Raw genomic sequence first — 21,022 nt, 5'->3', positions numbered from 1 at the left:
TTAATGAAAAAGTTGTTACTGTGAACATCTAAGGAACAAAGTGGTGTGCACAGTATTTATTTAATGACATACACGGGTCTCGTGAGTCATTTTGTCCATTAAAAAAAAAAACCTTTGCTTCGCCCCTCCCATTGACGAGAGTAAACTTGAGGGTCAGGTCTAAAACTGTGGCAAGTTCACAGAACACCTGAGACTAAAGCTGATGAAGCCATACACACATTTTTCAGTGTTAATTTGCCACCACCTGTTTGTCTCCAGATCACGCTTCCTCTCGTGCACATTTGAACACTGAGGGGCAAATGGACGTGTCAGTCTGTCTGAGAATAACTTTCATCCTCAGGGTGTTTTATGGTCAGAACAGAATCAAAGTTGTGCAAAAGGAACCTTAAACGTACTCGGTAACCTGCAGCTGCACACTCCTGCGCATGATCCATCACATGTCCCCCTGCTTGTTATTGTTGACTCGCTTAGAAAGATCTCATATTTTGACCCATTTGTGCCGAGCTGTCGGTCAACTGCCTTCATTTCTATTGAAAAGTGAGCGGGTTAACATCCGCACCGTGGAGCGCTGGAGCTTTATTTCGTGTGAGGCAACATCGCCAACCTACCTGAGGACCATTGTAGTCTCCCCATCGGATGCGACAATGGCTAAAATCACAAGAGGCTTCTAAGGATTTTCGACGCACAATCAGACACGTGAGAGCGGCTTTACTCGTACAGTTGCAACTCATGAGAGGAGGAGAGCAATAAGCAGAAGGAGATCATGCAATCGCAAATATTTAACACAGTGCATTGACAGAAGACGCTGGCGCTCTGGCAGCTCCGGGATGCTCTCGTCACTGAGTTACTCTGTATTTCTGTTAATCTTTTTTCAAATATTTTGGTTTAATATACACTATTTATGACCGCATATTCTCTGAAAAAGCTGTTAAATCGCTCCCACTCTGTGTAAAAAACAAACATGCGTCCCCTGTCATCCATTTTCATCCCTGTGTGAGAGAAGGCGTGCGGACTGCTCGCTGTGAGGCGGACTTATTCCAGTGCGATCGGTGTAATGGATGAAGATTGCGCACTGAAAGGAGAGCGAATTTTTCATGACATCACCGTAGTTTAATTATCGTGGTCCGAGGCCTTTGACCTCACCGGGGTTGGTCCATATTTTGGCCACCCCCAGCCCCCCAGCCCCCCATTCTTTACAGACTGATCGCCCGTGCAGTCTACAGAACGGACCCTCTGGCTCAGAGTCATCGGTTTTTATCTCTCCCAAAGTACCATATTGGATGCGAACGGACAACTTGACACTCTCTGACCAAAAGAACAAGCTCGTGTCTTCATAATCCGAACCATTTGCGTCGTAATTCCCTTTGCCGTTATTGCACTTTCCACAGGAAACAGGATTGTCCCCCTTTCTCTGCCGCGTTTCTTCACTGCCGGCCTCACAGGATATCTATTGCTACTGCCACAACGACTTAATAGAGGCGAAAGAGCCTTTTGTGAGATTGAGTCCATTTGCATTGCAAATTAGGGCCCCTGTGCAAGGACGACTGCACCTTACTGCGATTTTCAAGGCCTACGTCAACCCAGTAATACTGGCTAATGTCAAGTGAATATGACATTAACATTTGGGAATATATAATCCTTTTTTCTCTGAAGAATTGTCCTCTTTAAAGCGGGTGTTAAACATTTCGGACTGTGCTAGGGGGGGTCCTCTACAGCAGTAAAAGGAAATACAAGGAATATTACGCACAGTGTGACTTGAAAAAGAACACAGATTACTTTTTATCAAGTACGTTTGAGTGCTGAGATCTGGAAACTTGGACACTACAAGATGAAATGTCCATTTGGATTACTGCTGAAGATTGGGAAGTGGGTTGTTATCTTTGGTTATCTAGCTGTATGAGTGTTCTGCTCGTCATAAAGCTAGATAACCGAAAGTAAAAACTACTTCCAGACTCGTCGAGGACTTTCGGACGATACACTCTGATTTCCCATGGACCCACCATTGTAGAAGTTTAATTTACATTGGTTTTCTTTTTGCCACAGTATACATATTGGATGAGTTCAATTATGTCCAGTTATTTTTTTTTGTTTGTTTTGTTTTGTGTGTTTATATTCAGGAAAATGTATTCTTGCACATTCTTGAATGTAATTAATTACATTTTCATAGAGTGTTAGAGTGTTACACACACACACACACACACACACACAAACAAACACACACATACATGAAACTTCCCCTCATGTCAGATATTGCATGTTGATATTTTTAGTCCGTTATAATTCCGTAACAGTACGTGATATGAAGTGTTATTTATTCTGGATGAGGTTTCTGCATAGGGCCAATGAGAGCACGGAAGAGTGACATTTGGAGCGTCTCTAGTAATCCACGTGCGTGCCTCCAACCCCCTAATTCAGCTTGCTGGGGTCCGGCCAGGAAACGGCGCTGGCATTCCAAACAGTAATAATTAGGACGTATACTGAACTAACAAAAAAAAAAAATGAAAAACGGAGAGAGGGAGGTGGGGACAGGGTTAGGAGAAAGAGGGAGATGGCAGAGAGAGGGGAGAGGTGGGAGGGAGTAAGGGGATTGGGGAGATGTTGGGGTAGAGGGTGTGTGTGTGTGTGTGTGTGTGTGCGTATGTGTGTGTTGGGGGGTCGGGTCTGCTTAATTGATTCCGTTAACCGCAGTGCAGGAGATGTGAACGACTGGACGATCCCATTCCCACGCTCAGTGGGGCAAGTGGCAATGCCGTGCCCAGGCCCAATATGACAGACAGCGCCGTGAGGGCCTGGAGGGGCCGGGTGGGGGTGGGGTTGGGGGCGACAGGGGTCATGAAAAGACGTCAAGTGCACCAGACTCATCTGCATCCCCAAAGAAAGAGGCGACGTTTCCCAACCCCAGCCGACGCGGCGCTCCCAAACTTGGAGTAGCAACGGTCCTGTATACGTTGATGTCTCGCCAATTGTACTTGTAATGAGGACTTGGGGTCATTGTCTTAAAAGTATGAGGGTTTATGAATGTGAAAGGGATGTGGTGTGATTGTGTAATCCTCCATGCCCCCACTTGAGAGCTCGGTTGCAGGCGTTACTTCAGTGAATTAGTGATAGCAGAGGTCGTTGCACCTCCTACTCCGTTTGCATTTGAACTTGACCATAACCTGAGTCAAATTTCAGATTAACAAACACTGGATTCAAATTAAAATCATTCGATGACACGGGTAAAACATTGGTGTGGCACAATTATGGAACCTATGGGATTACTACATTCTACCTTTAAGGATATTACCTAAGCAGACTTAGATTTCCAAAGGGTGCATTGCTCAATTACAAGAAAACTAATGCTATTTGAGAGCTTTTTCAAACGTGTTTAAGTCTCAGATTTTGACTACTGTCATATCTGTCACATGGGAGATTGTTTGCCCTGCAGAGCACGTGTTTCAAACAAGCCTGATTTATTAAGTAAATGACTCGTTGAACAATTCGTTGCAAATTTAGTTTCAGTTTCATTGATTTTCTTTCATTCTTGAAATCTTTCATTTTTGAAATCTTTCATTTTTGAACATTTTCTGAAAATTTCTCTGTCAGGTTTGAAACATCTGATTAAGTCACAGTGCCAGTACAGTATATGTTCATAAATCTGCCATTTTGCAACAAAGCATTATTCACGTGCTGTGTTAAACAGAGGCACAGTGGCTGATTTCAGCATCGCCTTTGCTGAAAAGGTACCTTCGAGACTTTCTCACACCATCAGACAAAACTAGTGTCTCTTGTTCCGGACCCCTGTCAAAGGCGGCACACAATACTGGGTCGGTTGCCAGAAAGAAATCTGAGAACACAATTTAGACCGAGCAGCGGTGAATGTAATAAGACTTATTGTCCTCGGTTAAGTCGATTGAAATCGTCGTCTAAGCTTTATGAAAGAGAACATTGTTTTTAGGTCTGTAGGGGGCATACTAAATGTCAACGTAAAGAAGGAACAAAAACAAAACTTGGTTTGTAACTAAGCCACCATCTCATCATTAACCAACATTTTTACTTTGCATGTTTCTCTTGCACAATATATGTATAAAATGGAGTTTTTTTTAAATATAAAATACTCATTTCAAACAAGTAATAGTGATTAAACGTGTTCTTGTATCCTATTACTTTTCAGAATCTGTCATTTTGCAATTTAAGTGGCCAAAGTCAATTCTCACAAAACTGTGTGAGTCCATTCCTCTTCATAAGGAAGTCTAACTTAAGAATAATTAAATAAATAGATAATAAGTAAAAAAAAAAAAAAGACAAGAAAACTTTTGTAATGTAAATTGCATTTTCAAAGCAATGCTGAGTTGTACTATTACCAGGAGAGTAAGCTCACATCTCAGACAGTTGCAAATAATACTTGCTTGCATCCCGGCTATTTCAGTCATCGGGCTGCATAGACAGCTGCAGTATGACTGGCAGTGATCTGCATGGTGTTTATGGCATGTATATTTTAATAATTCGGTTCATTGCTTTTTATTAACCCTGCCAACCACTGCTGCCATAACTCCAAAAAAACAATGAGCTAAAAATAATACCATCTCCAGCTATAAATTGTCTCCCATCTAACATTTATTTTTTGTTTTATAGATGTGTTAAAGTGCATTTGTCCTTTCCAGTGTCTAGAGATCAGGATGAATAAGGCTTTCTGTTGTGTGAGGAGGCCAGAATATTGTCATGTTCTGTTTCCCTATACATTTAAGCAAGTATGGGTAGTCAGTCTAGTGCTTGTGCCCTTCTTCTACCTTAAACATAATGTTCTGCAGCCTTTGTTGTCACGTGCTTTGTTGAGTAACAAAACCATGATGACTGGGGAAGGAGTTTTCATATTCATTGGATGAGCAATCAGCATATTTTATATGAGTCTGTTTGAGGTTTTATATGACTCCTCTGTGCCCGTGTGTACAAATGGCAGGAGCAGTAGCACGTTTATAATGCATGGGATGAAGGTAATTTCTGCACCAGACAAGGGATGTGAGTATAATTGTCATACAAGGGCTGGTTCTTAATATACGTATAGCATACTGTAATTTTTTTCATATTCATTATGATGTTCTGCCATGATGTTTTACAGTGGCAAAGTGGTTTACTTATATGGCTTCGTAGGCTGCTGGAATGGCTGTCATAGGAAAAGCTGCTATGTAGAAATGTTTTTAGTTTTAGCCAGTCACAGTCAAATCTGTCCCACTTGACAGAGCAGGATTATTGTCACTCTGTTAGGGTTTGTGACGGGGCAAAAGTCTTCATGTATACCAGCACATGTATGTCTCTGTTTGTATATGTGCATGCTTTGGTGCGTGTTTGCCTCTACCATTAACTGACCCTGACATCTTGGAAAGCTAGAGAGGCTACTACAATCATGTTGATGAAAGGGAACAATGGCTGTGTCTCAGTCAACAACGTCTGTCTGTCTGGCTCAGGCCATGTCTCACTCTTTTTGTGTGCGCGTCTCCTGGACATGAACTTGAACTTGAGACAGGCAGCCAGACACCATCTGTGCACCAGGGGTAATGAATTCAGTGCATTCATGGCTGTGGAGCAACCTAGGCCACCACCACCCATTGATGAGCAGATGACCCCCATAGTCTGAGTTAGCTCCTCATCACTAATAGAATTCAACAATACCAGCTGGTAGAAGGGGGTTTACTTTGGCTGTTTTCCCGAAGACAAATGTGAGGACTGCTATGCCAGTACATTTGAGCTTACATGTTCCCATGCAATATGCAACATTATGTGGTGTGAGCCTGTTTGCATGGAGTCTACCATGCTTTCCTGTTTATCTTTGACTCATGAATATTAATATACATACCACCTTTCTCTCACCACATCCTTGTCCTTGCTCTAATAAAACAGTGTTTGGTTATTTTACCAACAAAGACATGCTGAATTTATTGCCTTGATAGCTGAATTGGCCCATTCAGTATTTCCCCTGATAAAGGCTAGTAAATGAGTAAGGCATAAACCTTAAACAAGCCAGGCAGAATGTGGATTCCTGCAGGCCCTCCTCCTATTTCTCTCTCTCTTCTTTCAGCTCAAGCTTCTGTCATAATCACAAACACACAGACAACCACACACACGCACACACGGACGCATGCGCACACACAATAAGGCTTTTCCCTCTGGTTGGTGTCGCCACGGCAACGGTAGGTGAGATCACCTTGCGCATGGCAGCATCAGTCCTTGCCAATGCAGGACAGGTTCCTGGTTTCTGTGAGTGCTTGTGTGTGAGCGCATGTGTATATGTAGAAACTTGAATGTCACCCACACCCTGTCCATGGTACTGTGTACACAAATACTATATTGTAAGGTAAAGGCACAATCATGTATGTACATATATCTATGTACATACATGTGTGTGTGTGTGTGTGTTTTTATACACACACATACCGACACACACGGAGGCTTGGAAGGTGCTACTGCTCTCAGTAATGGTGTCATTGTCGATTAACAGGGATCTGATCAACCGCCCTCCATAGCAGACCAGCCAGCCAATAATCCACTGAGGAATGTCATGGCTCAGCCCTTTTTAATGACATCATGCATGGCCACTTGAGCGTCTTGTGGGGAGCAGCGGGCATGCTGTGCTCTGCCACACTGTATGGCCCTCCCCTTTATCTAACTGTGTGGATATGCATAGCCAACATGTTTGTCAACTTCTTTGCATAAATGTACTTCCAAATATCTGTTCCATAAGCAAACTAATGGCAATGAGTTTGAAAGTCATTGATAAATGTCATCTGGGGGTTTGCTGTTGTCAGATTGTCAGATTATTCAGGTCCTTTTGTTTATAAAAAAATCTTTAGCAGGAGCTGAGAAAAAGTTTTAATCCAAGAAGTGCATTTTTGGGTATCTACAGTTTTATGACTGGTGCTTAGACCCTAGAACTAAAGTGATTAGTAATTTAGAGTGCAGATGCTCCTAAACTAAGGTTAAATGTAAATGTTATCATTTTACCTAAAACTCTGTACTTTAAGCTCTTGACTGACCTTGAAGGTGACATGAATTCTAAGCAACAACACTAGAGTAAAGCCTAATTCAGCTGTCTTGAAATTGAAACTAACACCTTACCTGAATTATAAATCTAAAATCACTATGGTTGTTAAGATTCCTCAATGACACACGTATTTCTCTTAAATCTCATAACTGAGCATAAAGCCTCGTCAGGATTCAACGAAAAGCTCAATCTGGAGGCAACAAAACAAAAATGTATGTGTATATGTGATAAACAGGACAAAAGTACATTTTTGAAGTTAAACCAATTGAGATGTGAAACATTTGAACCAAAGAAATATATATTTTTAAGAATATATTTACATATATTCTTATATAAGATAAATATTGTTCATGCTATCTCAGTTCATTTTTTAAGTGTATCCACATTTAATGCGCATACAAGTATTTTGTCAAATTATAATTCAATCATTGTTGCATGAATGGATAATACTTTAAAGAAATTCAAGATAACAACAGCTAACTAGTACAGTATACAACCACATTACTGGCCATGTGATTAGATATAAACATTGTTACAACAGCTGTGCACAATCAGGCTGTGCACACAATTGTTAAATCTGTCTAAAGTCTAAAGAACGCTTTCAGCCTGTCTTCCAGCGTATTTGTACTCTCTTGGCTTTTGATTATGCAAATAACCTGCACTATAAATGAATTAGTATACTTGCATCTGAAATTTGCTTTCTTCAAGATGAAAGGGTGTAAATAATGTATTTTTTATGTCACTGCATTATTCATTCCCTATTAATTACAAACACCAGTTTCAGTCTTTGCATGCTGTATGCTTTACACTACATTCACGTGAGGGTGTAACATAGCACTCACAGTATATAAATCCACAATCAGTCAATGTCAATGTACTTGTCTCCAATATATAATCAGAATAGTTTTTTGCAGTATTGACTTTCAATTTGTCATTCTAAAACCCCAAATGGTGTCAGTCTTCTTCATTCAAAGTTTATTTGGCTTTTACCCTAAAATTGATAATTCATTTCTGCTCAAGCTCTGATTCTGTAAAACACAGCGCTCTTGTATTCACTCTCTAAACATGGAGAATATTTCCTTTTCACGCTTTGCATAAGCCCGTCTATTATGTATGAGAGGAGGAGCTTCAGAAACATTAAAAAAAAAAGCATAAATACTGCAGACGTGCCCCTACCACAATTAGAATATGCCCATCTTTCTGCTCTTTGTAAAGCGTACAGCATCGAGGCCCGTGTACTATTTGAATACGGTGAATCGTTTGAAAAATATATGCTGTGCAGCAATTAAATTATATGGGCCCTCAGACCAGAGCCAGTGCCAGTGCATATAGAATAGCGAGCAGTGGTTGCTATGCTCGCATTAGCATCTGGTCCTTTTATGTAAATTTGATGAGAAAGGACTCATGCATATACGCCAGGGCTGGGGTGTACTTGCCTAATGTCCTTATTAGAGAGAGGTGGATTAAATATTTATTAGGGGGGCTAAGGGTTATGGCGGGAAGGGTGGGGGGGTAGTCTGTCCTGTGTTGTCGTGAAGACCTGAGGTGGAAGAAGGGGGAAAGGGAGGAGGAGATTGGCTTTCTGTATGAGTGTCTCTCTCTGCCTCAAGGTGCCACCATCTTAAGGCGTTTGGCAATAGAGAGTGTGGGGAGGGTAGACCTAAAATGTCCGCTGGCACAGACACGTACGCATACACATTAGCGCATATAAATTTTTGTGTAGTATAGGGGCAGGACAGAGATCTGGAAGTCAATCGTTTAGTTACTGTCGTCGGCAGTTTTGCATGCTAAGAATTCCTCTCACATGTATTCATTTGTTTGATTGCTGTCAGCACCACATCAACTCTTGTTTAGTTCTCTAATCCTGGCACCCCTTTTATCAGAGCAAAATTGCTGTTTACTAATAGTTTCAGAATCTCAATTGACTATAGATATGTTTTTCCTTCTCAAGAAATAATTTGTGAGTTTGACTTAGCTAAGGTCTATTTTACAATGCATAATAATTGGACACACAATCCATTTCATTATATATAACTATGATTTTGAACAGTGTTGATTATTATTTGATATAATTTTTGAAGTTCTTGCCCCTGTAATATTCCATATATTATAAAAATAAAACTACGTGTACAATAAAGAGAGTTTATATGACAAATGTATTGTGTAGTTTCTGGAACTTTAAAGGACAACAATATGCAAATGTGTCTTTCTGTGAGCAGTTACAGATAATACTTGCATGCTACCTTTTTTTTAAAGCTGTTACAGCAGCAATGACAATACAAAAGCTTTGGAGCAAAGAAAGAAAGTCGGTGACAGTGTTTCCAGTTTATGCAAATCAGCCATGTTCAGCCTATCATTTTCTGTCTTCTTGTCTCTAACTCACTCTCACCGTCACATACACACACTGCAGCTGACCTCTCCTATCTGTTAATTATCATAAATTTGCTTTGCGAGATGGCATACAAACGGGCACACGCGCACACTCTTCCAGCACATAAACACACAGTGTTCAGTGTGATACAGACATGGCATTAGCATTCTCTTTCATCATGAAGTGCTCCTGAGCATGAAAAAGAACGTGCAGGATATTATTCAAGATGAATTACGCCACACATCATCCCCAGTTTTTGGGCATCAACACACTCATGCATACACACACACACACACACATGCACCCTATACGGTGTTTCCACCACCTTAGGAAACAATGTTAACTGAGGTATTTGTGTCTTGTTACAATTTACTGCTTCTGTAAAATTTGCTTTGTATATTTCTGTAGATACATGTGTGTTCTCCCCAATATAATCAGCCTCCTCATGCACTATAAATGTGTGAATCACTATTTGAATTACTTGAGCTGTACATCCTTGTACAGTCAGCCCATTGTCCCTCTTTTATATGCTTTTTTGTATACACATAGAATCAGCTGTGCCCCGTCCGTTCCTCCCTGTTTCCGCTGATGAGTGGTACGCTCCGGCATGCTGCCAAAGAAGTGAGAATAATTAAACGGCTGTGAGTTTGAGCCTGTCGTTGTCTAATGGATTGTTACTGAGAGGAAATGAGAGAGACAGCATGGGGGAGCTGGGTGGCAAAACAGACCTCAACTTTGGATAATGAAACACTGTAAGCTGCCGGGGTGGAGAGAACATACACCTCATGTACAGGAAACGCTTTTGTTCTATGGTTTCCTCCTTTTGTCATTAAGGCAGGTGAAATGGGTGAGGAGTCACACATTGTCAGAAAGGCACAATTACAACCGCATCACTCCAGTCTAGGTGTGATGATTCCAGATTTAAATTGCACTTTGTTTCAAATCAGTGCAGCTCACATAGGTGTCTTTTTTTTTTAAATTCCACCTGTGCATTTTGCATTACATTTAGCATCTAGGGCATCACCACAGTACAGTTTCAGAGAAAGAAAGGCAACAACCCGTTGTTGCCAGCGAGCCTCCATCCTACCCCCCACCACATCCCCCATCTCTCCACTTGCCCACCTTACACACATGTCAGCTATGAGCGTGGTGGGGAAGTGCTGAGCGAAGGAAGGAGATAGAGGAGCAGGAGGGAGATGAGATGAGACAAGCCACACAAGCCGCAAAGGGAACTAAGTGAAGATGGAGGGGGTAGTGCTGTATAGTTACCCTAAACTCTGCCGTAGGGCCTAAAACACACATGCACATGCACACACTGGTTTGCCACACAACCACAAGACATTCTCAGATGTGTAAAACATTGCAGAGATGAGTTTGACAGTGTGGCCTGTAAAAAGATAGCCTGTAACTGTTTTCATTACAGATGAAGTCTCAGTTAAATGTAGATGTCTTTTGTAAATGTAATTTTCAGGATCTGAAAAATCGCATTTATTTGAGGAAATAAAAACATGAATAAAACAGCTACACTAAAAGAATGGTGTGTGGGTTTATCAATAATCATTGGCTTACAGCATGCTGATAGTGTGCCTGTGGTTTTGTATGTGTGTGAGAGCTCTGATGTGGAGCTCTGATAAAATGTGGCATCTGTCAGTTTGATACTGACAAACCAGAAGATTCTCACAGTAACTTGGGAGCACACCTGAACAAAAAGGCAGAAGAAAGAAAGCACGTACATTACATGCTTTATATATATTACAAATTCTCTACTCATCAGTTATGAGTGGCATATGAAAGAAAAAAAATTGTAGCTTTTAGATGAAAATTAAAAACAGAAAGATTTAAAAAGAGAGGTGTGGGGGTCAATCTTTCTCATGTCAAAAGTGCATATTTTGTCATTTGAGGACATGATTGTTGACATCTGACCAGTGTTTGACTGCAGTCTCTTCAACTTGTCTTTGCATGGGGGGAATGCCAGCAGTCACATTTGCTTACAGGGTTAAAGGATAAAAGAAAATAAAAAGCAAAGAAAATCACAAAAAAACAAACAAAGATAATTGTTTATAGATGCAATAAAGTTTGCCATGTCCACCCCGTGTGTGTTTCCTACGACATCAAATTTTGATCTTGATATATTCAGAAATATCAGTCACATTACTGCATATTTCGAAGTAAAGATTTACCGTAAATTAAGTTCCTTATTGAAATGTTTCAGCTTGACATTAAAAAATAAAACGAAGAGATTTCATGTTTGACTATAAAGGTTGAGAATATGTTTGTAAAAAGTTATTGCCATTTTAAATTAATTAAAGCAAACTTTCAAATACTACTTCTACTTCCTTCTTCTGTCAAATAACTGCATGCTTGCTGTCATTCCTTTAAAAAAAAAATCTATTTAGTGGAAACATAGTTTTTAACACTTAAAGGTTATGTCTTGGTAAACATAGTCACTTCCTCCGTATGTGTTTGTGTTTTATTGCTGCAGTGATGGAAAAAGGTAGCTGTGAAGAGCTGCATTCAGCAGGAAGTAGAGTTCATCACAAGATCTCTGGGATTTTTCTCTCCACCGGAGCCATGTGAGGTGAGATTTGGTTGATAACCAACATGTGCCTGTGTATATTTTTTTAGTAATTGATAAATAACTTGCCACATTGCATCCAATAGATATTAATCTCTGCTTATGTCTTACATAATCAACATAATCTTTTTGAAGAATATGTCAAAAATAGCTACATCTCTTGGTTAGCAGTGGTTTTAATAGTTCTTCTCCCTCTGTGCCTATATCTGCTGATGTGTGAGTCTGTGTCCATGTGGATCTGTTTGCCTGCAGCAAAGTTAGCCCATGTCTGTTGGATGCAGGCATAGATGTTAGTAGTGGTCCAGAGGACACAGTAAACAGAATAACAGCGGCTTGAAGGGGAGCTCAGGCGATGTGATCGTGGGCAATATCAAATCCCATGACCCATTCTTTGCCCTGTGGTTCATACCAAAGATGATGGGCACAGGGGAAACAAAGGTTACTGCTCACAAATCATCATCACAACAACACGCACATGCACTTATGGTAGCTTCAGCCAAGGAGTGATGTCAGTAATCTCCTCTAGCTACTAAAATCTATGCAACAGTAATTACTCTCCACCCTGGCAGCGTTAGATTTCCGTGCAGGACATCTTGCTCAATCAATTAAACCCCCCACAATTATAACATGTGACATTTTATCTTATTGAAGACAGGGAAACATTTTAATGAGCTGAGCGTGGTCTCTTAGACAGGAAATACTAACTATATATTAGCTGATTTTCATTTGTGCTGTCTTTATTTGAACTTATACACCTTTTTTCTTATGACTATGTGACCTGTTCAGACACAGAGGTGCTGTGAAGTATAGGGATAGAAAGTACACAACACTGTACACAGCTATCTGAAATAACAAAACAGCCATGTCCCTGTAAGCAGAATTCATAAGATATTTTAGCACCTGTCTTATCATTATCTGCACAATGGCACCAAATATATAAATAAATGAAAAGAGAAAGAAAAATTAAGGGGCTGAGGAGGAGAGGTGGTATGTCAGCACCCTTGGGTCTCACTATATTGTGGTATCACTGGTTCTAATTACTCCCAGTACTCGCACACATTTGGTGAACTTTTCAAAAAGGCCAATTAGAAGGGCAGGGAAGGTCACTCAGTAGGAAAAGTCAGTGCTTAACTCTGTAGCCATGTAAACTATTCCACAGAGAGACCTCTGCAGCACACCTCAGTTTCTGTTTTGTACAGTTAAGATTTCTGCCTTCATAGCTCTGTTTTTATTGCTCCAGCAATAGTTTTTTTAATCCATTCAATCTTGCATTTATAGTTGTTCAATGCTTAGTTTTCACAAGCAGATCCAATCAGATACAGTAAACGCAAACTCTTTGGAGCATCCTTGTGAATGTTTTCTTCACATGTAAAGACATAACACCAGATATCTCAGTCTCATCTCCAAGCCAAAAACCTTGCCCCTATTTGTACGCCAGTGTCTTTAGACATCTATATATGATTCTGATTTATTTATTTAGAAAGATGGCTTTTTGTTGAATGAGAAACATCTAAACTCCCAATCAGCTATTTCTGTATGGCGAGCATGGCAGGGTCATGGATTGGCCTTTGAAACAGGAAGCCAGGTCAGCTCACAATCTTTGCAGATAGACGTATTTAAAAGACCAGGAGATATTTTCACTTGAAAAAGGATTCTTATTTATCTAACCACTTTTCCCCCTTTTTTTTAGTACTGTACATACAGTTCATATGATATATACAAAATATTTCACAGCTGTGACTAAACAAAAACATTTACATTGTAAATTTACTTTACTCTTGTTGGCTTAATGTTACAGTAAGTACCAAAGAAAACACAGTACATCAAAGTACAGTTTGTTTATACGTCATCTCCTCATTTACTTTGCGATAGTCATAATCATCTCCTAGATATGTGTATTTGTGGTGCAGCTGCTTCGTGTTAGGGTGCCAGCGGGAATAAGTATTTATAATGTAGCACCCGTATTCTCAGAATATAAACCCTCCAGCCTTGTAGGTCGGCTTCTGTGCCATCGGTGCTAGCCCACAGCGATTAATGAAGTCATCTGCATGTGTCTGTATGATTAAGGAGTGCTCAAGTGTCAGAGTGTGTTCGACTGTGGGAGGCTGGATGTTGTCTGGTCTGTATGGATAAAACAAAAATACAGAACAAAAGATGCCAGCATTCAGGAAGACACCGCAAATCTTCCATTCACAAACAAAAAAAATAAAAAATCTTTTTTTACACAGTAAAGAAAGCATTGTAACTGCAAAGGCTTAATTCTTTTTGATCAGGTCACAGCAGAAACTATAAACGATGGCTAAAGCCAGGGAGGCAACCAAAGGAGGAAATAGTGAATTATTTACGGAAATATTGTACAATATGTGAAAATGGTCTTTTCAGTGATTTAGTTTCCATCTATAATTTTCCTATTTCCTATTTGTCAAGTTATTCCATATTTCATGCTTGGATGCAGTCCCCATGCTATATATTGCAGATGCTCATGCCTCTTAGCGATAGGACAATATGTCTTTTCCATGGTTGTTCAAAAATTCTGCAAAACTAGAACTTATCTTATTTCTTCTTATTCTCAGGCGCAACATAATCATGTTTGTCGCTTGTAGGGATTTGAGTTTGGATTTGCAGAAATTTCATTGTATCAATTCATAATTAAAACATAAAGATTTTTTTGTTCATCCAACATTCAAGTATCTTTCACAGTGGGCATGTTACAAGGCTGTGTGTGTGTGTGTGGGGGGAGTTCTTCTGCATCATCATACATTCAGAACAAAGGATATGCACATTGTGGAAATCATGCAAATAAATGCAAATTGCTGGCAGGAGGAAATAACGGTGTGGCAGGAGGAGATTTTGTATGAGTAGAGAGGGATGCAATGGACTTATTTAATACATGCTTGAGATTTTTTCTTTAAAATAATGACACATAAAGACAAATAAAACTGTACTGGTTTTGAATCTGATTCTAAATCTCTTCTTAAGACTTTCCTCCCCCATATTAATATTGGTTAGATATGTTGACTGAAAATGCAGAGGCAATATATACGTTTTGTGTCTTCTTCTTTTATTCAAAGAGTCATACGTTATTTTTCTTTGACGCAACAAATTAGATAGCGTTCAGTGAAGACTGTAAAACGCAGTGAATGCAAATGTGATGCGCCGCCTGCAAACAGTGATGCATTATGTGTGTGTGTGTACACACCTAGGGATGATGCAATATGTTCATGGCGCTGCCTTGGAGAAATGCAAAGCACATATTAGTGACAAAGACGCTAATGACAGTAACACCTCTCTTCCTCGAAATTCGCAATAAAAACTTCAGCTTTATCATACATGACATTTTCACGAGTGTTCAGTAACTGCTAATATCAGGTAATAGCAACCTAGTTTTTTCCCTCGATTTGTTTTTGCAATATCTCTTGAGATTTGATGTTCTTCTTATTCTCAACATTTAAAGCAGTCTAAAGGGTACGCTATCTTTACAGACTCATCAGCAAAGAAAAAAGAGTATTTGGTTTTGTTTGAAAATTTGTATCATTGTTTTTCTTACACAGTTTTGCACAACGTGTGTTCGGATGAGTTAAATGTTCAAATGTGCCTTGTTCATTACAGATCATTTAAATTCTGTCCTAAAGCTATTTAAAGAGCCTGTATATTTAGGAATTACAAAAGTAAGATCTTCAAACTTAAAAATGAATCGCTCTGCTAAATGTTTTTTGTTTAGTTTTTTTGTGTGAAATCAATACCTGCTCTGCATTAAAATATTTAGTCGCGTAAACGTACAGCAATCGGCAAACTTGTAAACTTGCATACAAAAAATGGACATTTAAAAAAATTCCATTTAAATGATAACAGCCTCCTCCTTCTTTCAGATACCATGCACACACACCCACACACACACATACATACATACACACACACACACAGAGACTAACCCGCAGACACAATATAGAAGTGGAGAAAGGGGGAGGGCATAAGCAGACAGACATTCACAATTGTGCATAATAATGTTAACATTCCTGCATGTCTAATGCAGGAGATATTGAGACAGACACCAGCAGTCTGTGGTATCACTGCACATTGAATGTGTATAAGATTCTAAGCTGCAGGACTGCATAATAATGCAGTAATTGTGGCTTGCATTGACTCGTGGTGTTGGGGCTCCTTGCTGATGCTACTAAGAGGCATTAGATGTAGTCATTAATCGTATGCAAGATCACGCTTTTCTTTCTGGAGTGTTGACATAAAACTGTAGGTAGACCATACCCAGAGTAAACTAGTGACCTGTCATTGCTATTGTTTTGTAGACACAAGCAACCATTATATTGTTTTTTTCTTGTTTTGTTAACTGGTTATAGAATTTAGGAGGATTATTCACATTTGCACAATCAACTAAGAGATATCAGACTATGTAAATGGCCATTTTAGGAAACAAAGCAAAGATTTTGAGAAATGCAACAGCTACAGAGAACTTCATCATCCTTCATCATGAATTTGTGTATTCACAATGAATGGCTTAAATGGTGTGACATGATTTCAAATGTGTTCACCATTTAATTGAGTCTCCGACATTGTTACATATATTTTTTTCAGGATGCTTTAAAATGGAAAAAGCGCAAATAGGGGGAGTGAATATGAAAATGGAGTGCCGGCATCATAATAGATGGAAACAATGAGGGACAGACAGCAGATACTGACAAGGACGTATGATGAGGCTCATTCTTTATTTTTTATTTTTTTTAGTGGGAACCCAGTGGCGTCTGCATTGCAGATCGCAGAAATACCCCTTGTATGCATCTCTGGGCGGGTGGAGTGGGGAAGGGTGAACAAGGCATGGGCTTATGCTATCTCTACTGTGGTATACTTTGTTTATTTTTACTCCTTCCCTCACCAAAATATATTTTTTTTATGTCTGCATCAAATGTCAAGTTAATTTTCCTGGGTGCTATGAGGGATGTATCCTCCCCTTCGGTATGTGTGGCAGGGCGGTGGATTGTGGGAGCGTTCTGTGCATATCAGTGTGTTTGTGTGTGTGTGTGTGTGTCTCTAAGAGTGTCTAAGGGTGAATGGGGAAAGAGAAAGGTGCATGGCAAGGCAAAGAGAGAAACCAGAGGTTACGCGGGGGTTCGGTACAGTATGGTTAAATTGGTTCTCTCTGAAGAACTAGAGAGTTGTGTTGAAGGTGTGCACACTTCTGTGTGTGTGTGTTTGGTCTGGTGGCAAAGAATATGATCCAATTATTAACAGATGCTTTTGGCTGTGTGCCCATGGCCACGTACCTATCCTCATTTGTGAATTCACATGTTCAGGTCTTTTGAAGGTTCATCCGAGCTGAACAGCATAAAAGAGAACAAAACATACTATATATATTGTAACTGATGCTTCATGATTCAGTGTCAGTGGGGGAAAAAGCCTCTAGTTCTGTTATTCTAACAGGTATTTCACAAAAAAAAGATATAAGTTACGTGTGGAGGAGTCAGTAGAAAAGCATTTTGTGTTAGCTGCCAAAAATGTCTGAAGCTCATTACTAAAAGATATATTTTTGCACATTTTTGCACATGAGCCCTTACTTGATGTTGCAGCTTGGCAATAGCCATCTTTGTGCCTCCATGCCTTCCAAGGCTATGTTTCATTCTATTTCTTATTTCATGTTTCCCTTATTATAATCAGGTATTTGTGTTTCCCGGATTTCCCCATGTCTACTACTTTTAGAAGGATATAACCTTAATTTCTCTGCAAAAAACTCTGTCTTTAGTGTTTCTGTTTGTTGCTGCAGACAGTGTTTTTTTGGTTTCTTTACAATATGTATCTAACTCTCCTTATCTGCGTGGGTATATCTGCTCGAGTATGTGGATGCATGCCTATATATGTGATGTGTGTTTGCAAGGTATTTGGTATTTTTCTCGCAGCTGTGTGTATTATGTGTTTAAAGGCAAACTGTATATTTTAAGCATAATAAGTCTCATTGCAGAGAAAGGGATTTGCATTCGTCAGTCGCGCTTACACTGATGTATGCTCCTGCCCCACAAATGTCACATCCCATAACCCAGAAAAATTACACTAGTCCCACCTAATTAAGCATATTCATGATGCTGTTTTGCATAGTGCTGTTAGCATACTTCTGTTACAGGCTGCAGAGCAGAAGGATCTGGTTGAGTGAAAAGGCTTTCAATCCACTGATTCAGCGTGTCTTTGCCACAAGCATTGGCTTGATAACACTACATCCATACCATTTTTTTATTATCTGAAAAATTATGGAAGGAGAGTTTTCTGTTATTTTGAGCAGTCAGTCATATTTCCACTGCCTGCAGCATGTTCAGCCCAAGTGGGAATTTATAATAAAGAAATTAGCTTTGTCCTAGATTATGAAGGTCATTTTTAAAGTAGACCAGATTCAGCTAATGATTTTTTAAATACTTTCCCATTTACCCCATTCCTTCTCTGTTTCATTTTGCTTTGTCTACTTCTCGATTTTTTTCCATCCTTCTACTATAGTAAATAGGATTCTCTTTATTGTTCATTTATGGAAATGAATAAGCACATCAGAGGGAGACTGAGGCTAGCTAACGGAGGCAGCTGAAGTCATGACTGAAAAGACAGAAAGGAAGTACCACTGTTAGCAGCAGGTCCGTTGGCTTATTGTTGCACTTGCAGAACAGACTTAATCAGAGTTGGCTCAGCTGTAATGAAGAGGATATGGTCCAGGCTGTGACACTTCTAGGGTATGGGTAAACAGCAATTGTTTCGGTCCATGGTAAGTTCCAGGCATGCAACAATGATAGGATTGTCCCACCACCTCATTAAGTAGGAAGTAGAAACAGAGTAGGAATCAGAAGTGGGAATAGGAGGTGGGTAAAAAAGGGGCAATATGGGGATAAGAGGAGGGAGGATGAGGGCATAGTAAACAAAACAAACAAAACAAAGGTTTTGGGGAAGGTTGGAGCAGGTAAAAACCTGGCAGGAACAGAAAAGGGCTGGATATGGGGAGTGGAGAGAAATAAACAGTGTGAGTGCTTTTATGATCACTATCTTTTTTCACTCTTTAATTGTGTCGCCTTTCCTTATTCCCCTGTAATCTAACACCATTCCCCCCATGCTTTCTCTCATCCCTCCATCAATGATCCCTTCTTTCACCATCTTACCAGACATCTACTCTCTTCCTTCCATCTGCCCTTCTTTCTGCCCCACTATGTTTCTGGGGATGATGAGGGATGTTTTGCTTGTCATACCACCTTTGTATCATCTTTCCCATTCAGCACCAGAGAGAAACAAGGGCTGAAAAAAAGGAGGTAGGAAGAAAAAGAGGATTGGGAGGGGTGTGAGTGCAGAGAAAGGGGACAAGACAAAAAGGAAAGATCACACTGCTTCCTGGCTTAATGAACATGGGCAAAGGATGAACAATAGAACACATTATATGCTCCTGTTAGTAGAAGCAATCAATTAGCAGGGAGCACACCACTGGCACACCATCTCTCCTGCTCGGCCACTGGCTCATTTACAGCCCAACTGATTGACCAAAGGAACCCCCTTTCCTCACAGTTTTCCCACCATCAGTGCCCAGTGGCCACAAAGGATTGGATTTCAGTCCTTAGTGTGAAAAGGGGCAGTGTTGAATTTGCATTTCTGCTACAATTTACTCCACATTCTTTGGATTTTTTTTCAGGTTTTGTCACAATAGAAAGACTTGGCCTAGTGTAAGATACGTGTGTGAGATAACATTTTGCATGAATGCATTTATACTAACCAAAGTTAATCTACAAACCCAATTTAGTCCCCATCAGCTATACCCATAAAATGATGGGATATTGATTAGACTGTTGAAAACAGTCTAGTGCCAATACATTGTACTCACTAAAGCTTGGTTCTACAAAATGGAAATCAGCTATGACAATGTATCTGTAAGTGACACAGACAATTGCACATCAAATTGTCACTCAGGTTTCATCAGCAATTCATGCACAGTTTGGTGAAATTCCTTCATCCTTTTCTCCTCCATGTTTTCCTCCTCTTTTTTGTGCCATCTAGAGGAATAGTTCCAGATAATGGCAGCAATCTGTATTGTGAAAAAGGCAAAGAGTATTTCTGCCTTAACACAGGCACAAATCACCACTGCCTGGCAGAGGATCTGTAGAAGTGTCTGTGATGAGTACAACTGACTGCTGTCACTGAGGAACTATTCTGCGATTCCAGTCATAGGCTGGAAATGGAGGAAACGAAAGGAAATGAAGAAGTGGGGTGGAAAAATGTATTAAGAGTCAAGATGCAGGACTCTTTTTTCTTTTTATATATTCATTTATTTATTTTCCTCTGAAGACAGAGCATACTGTGAGAAAGATGGCCCCCGGTTTGAGTTCAGGGAATCAGCTGTTGCTGGGTTTTTTTCCCCAGGAAATTGGGGCATTCAAATTCTTCAGCGTGGTCATCTGGATATTGTGTGTGTTTCTCAACTAAATACTTTAATTAAAGTGTAAATTCATTGTATAAGCTGAACAAGCAGACAAACTTACAGTCTCGCTAACAACTAGTTAACCTTGCATTGTTTTAAAATAAAGAGATGAGGGATATTTAATCTAGAACAGAAATTATGACAAATTTTACCTGAAATATCATTTAAAAAAGGGCAGTTTTGGTCAACAGAAATGTTCTAATTTTGTGTTTAAATCGACATGATGCAAATACTTTTAGCACCAGTTCAGATTAATATGAATAAGGACACAGCTACTCAAAATAAATGGAAATGAATGGGAATGCGTGTATATGCATTTAGATGCAAGAAAATACATCACATTGTAAATGGTATATGTTGTTCCCTGGGGGATAAGTGGATTTCATCTCCCTATATGGAGAACTTGTGAATTTTGTTTGTTTTTAAAGTACTGTGAACTGTGCTTCATTGTGTTTTGACCATTAAAAAAAAAAAAGAAGAAACTCTCACAGACTCACACTTTATATCCTATGTATGTTTGTATCTGTTGCAATATTCAAGTACAAGTTCAGAACTTGTAGTCAGTGGTTTTAGCAATGCAGAGGGCAATGTGTTATCTAACCACTTTCTAAGAGC

General features: G+C 39.7%; 1 long non-coding RNA gene across 1 annotated transcript in view; it reads left to right on the top strand.

The window, feature by feature from the left end:
• Positions 1–21,022, top strand: part of LOC140309998 (uncharacterized) — a 34,441-nt gene that overhangs the window by 1,719 nt on the left and 11,700 nt on the right. The window contains exon 2 of the long non-coding RNA XR_011916413.1: positions 11,872–11,967. This is a non-coding gene — a long non-coding RNA (uncharacterized lncRNA). The remainder of the gene's footprint in view (positions 1–11,871; positions 11,968–21,022) is intronic.

The sequence above is a fragment of the Leuresthes tenuis genome, unplaced genomic scaffold (genome assembly GCF_036924035.1).
Source record: "Leuresthes tenuis unplaced genomic scaffold, fLeuTen1.0.hap1 SCAF_6, whole genome shotgun sequence".
Lineage (NCBI taxonomy): Eukaryota > Metazoa > Chordata > Actinopteri > Atheriniformes > Atherinopsidae > Leuresthes > Leuresthes tenuis.
The sequence above is the reverse complement of the archived record's forward strand: the minus strand, read 5'-3'. Positions and strand labels throughout refer to the sequence as shown.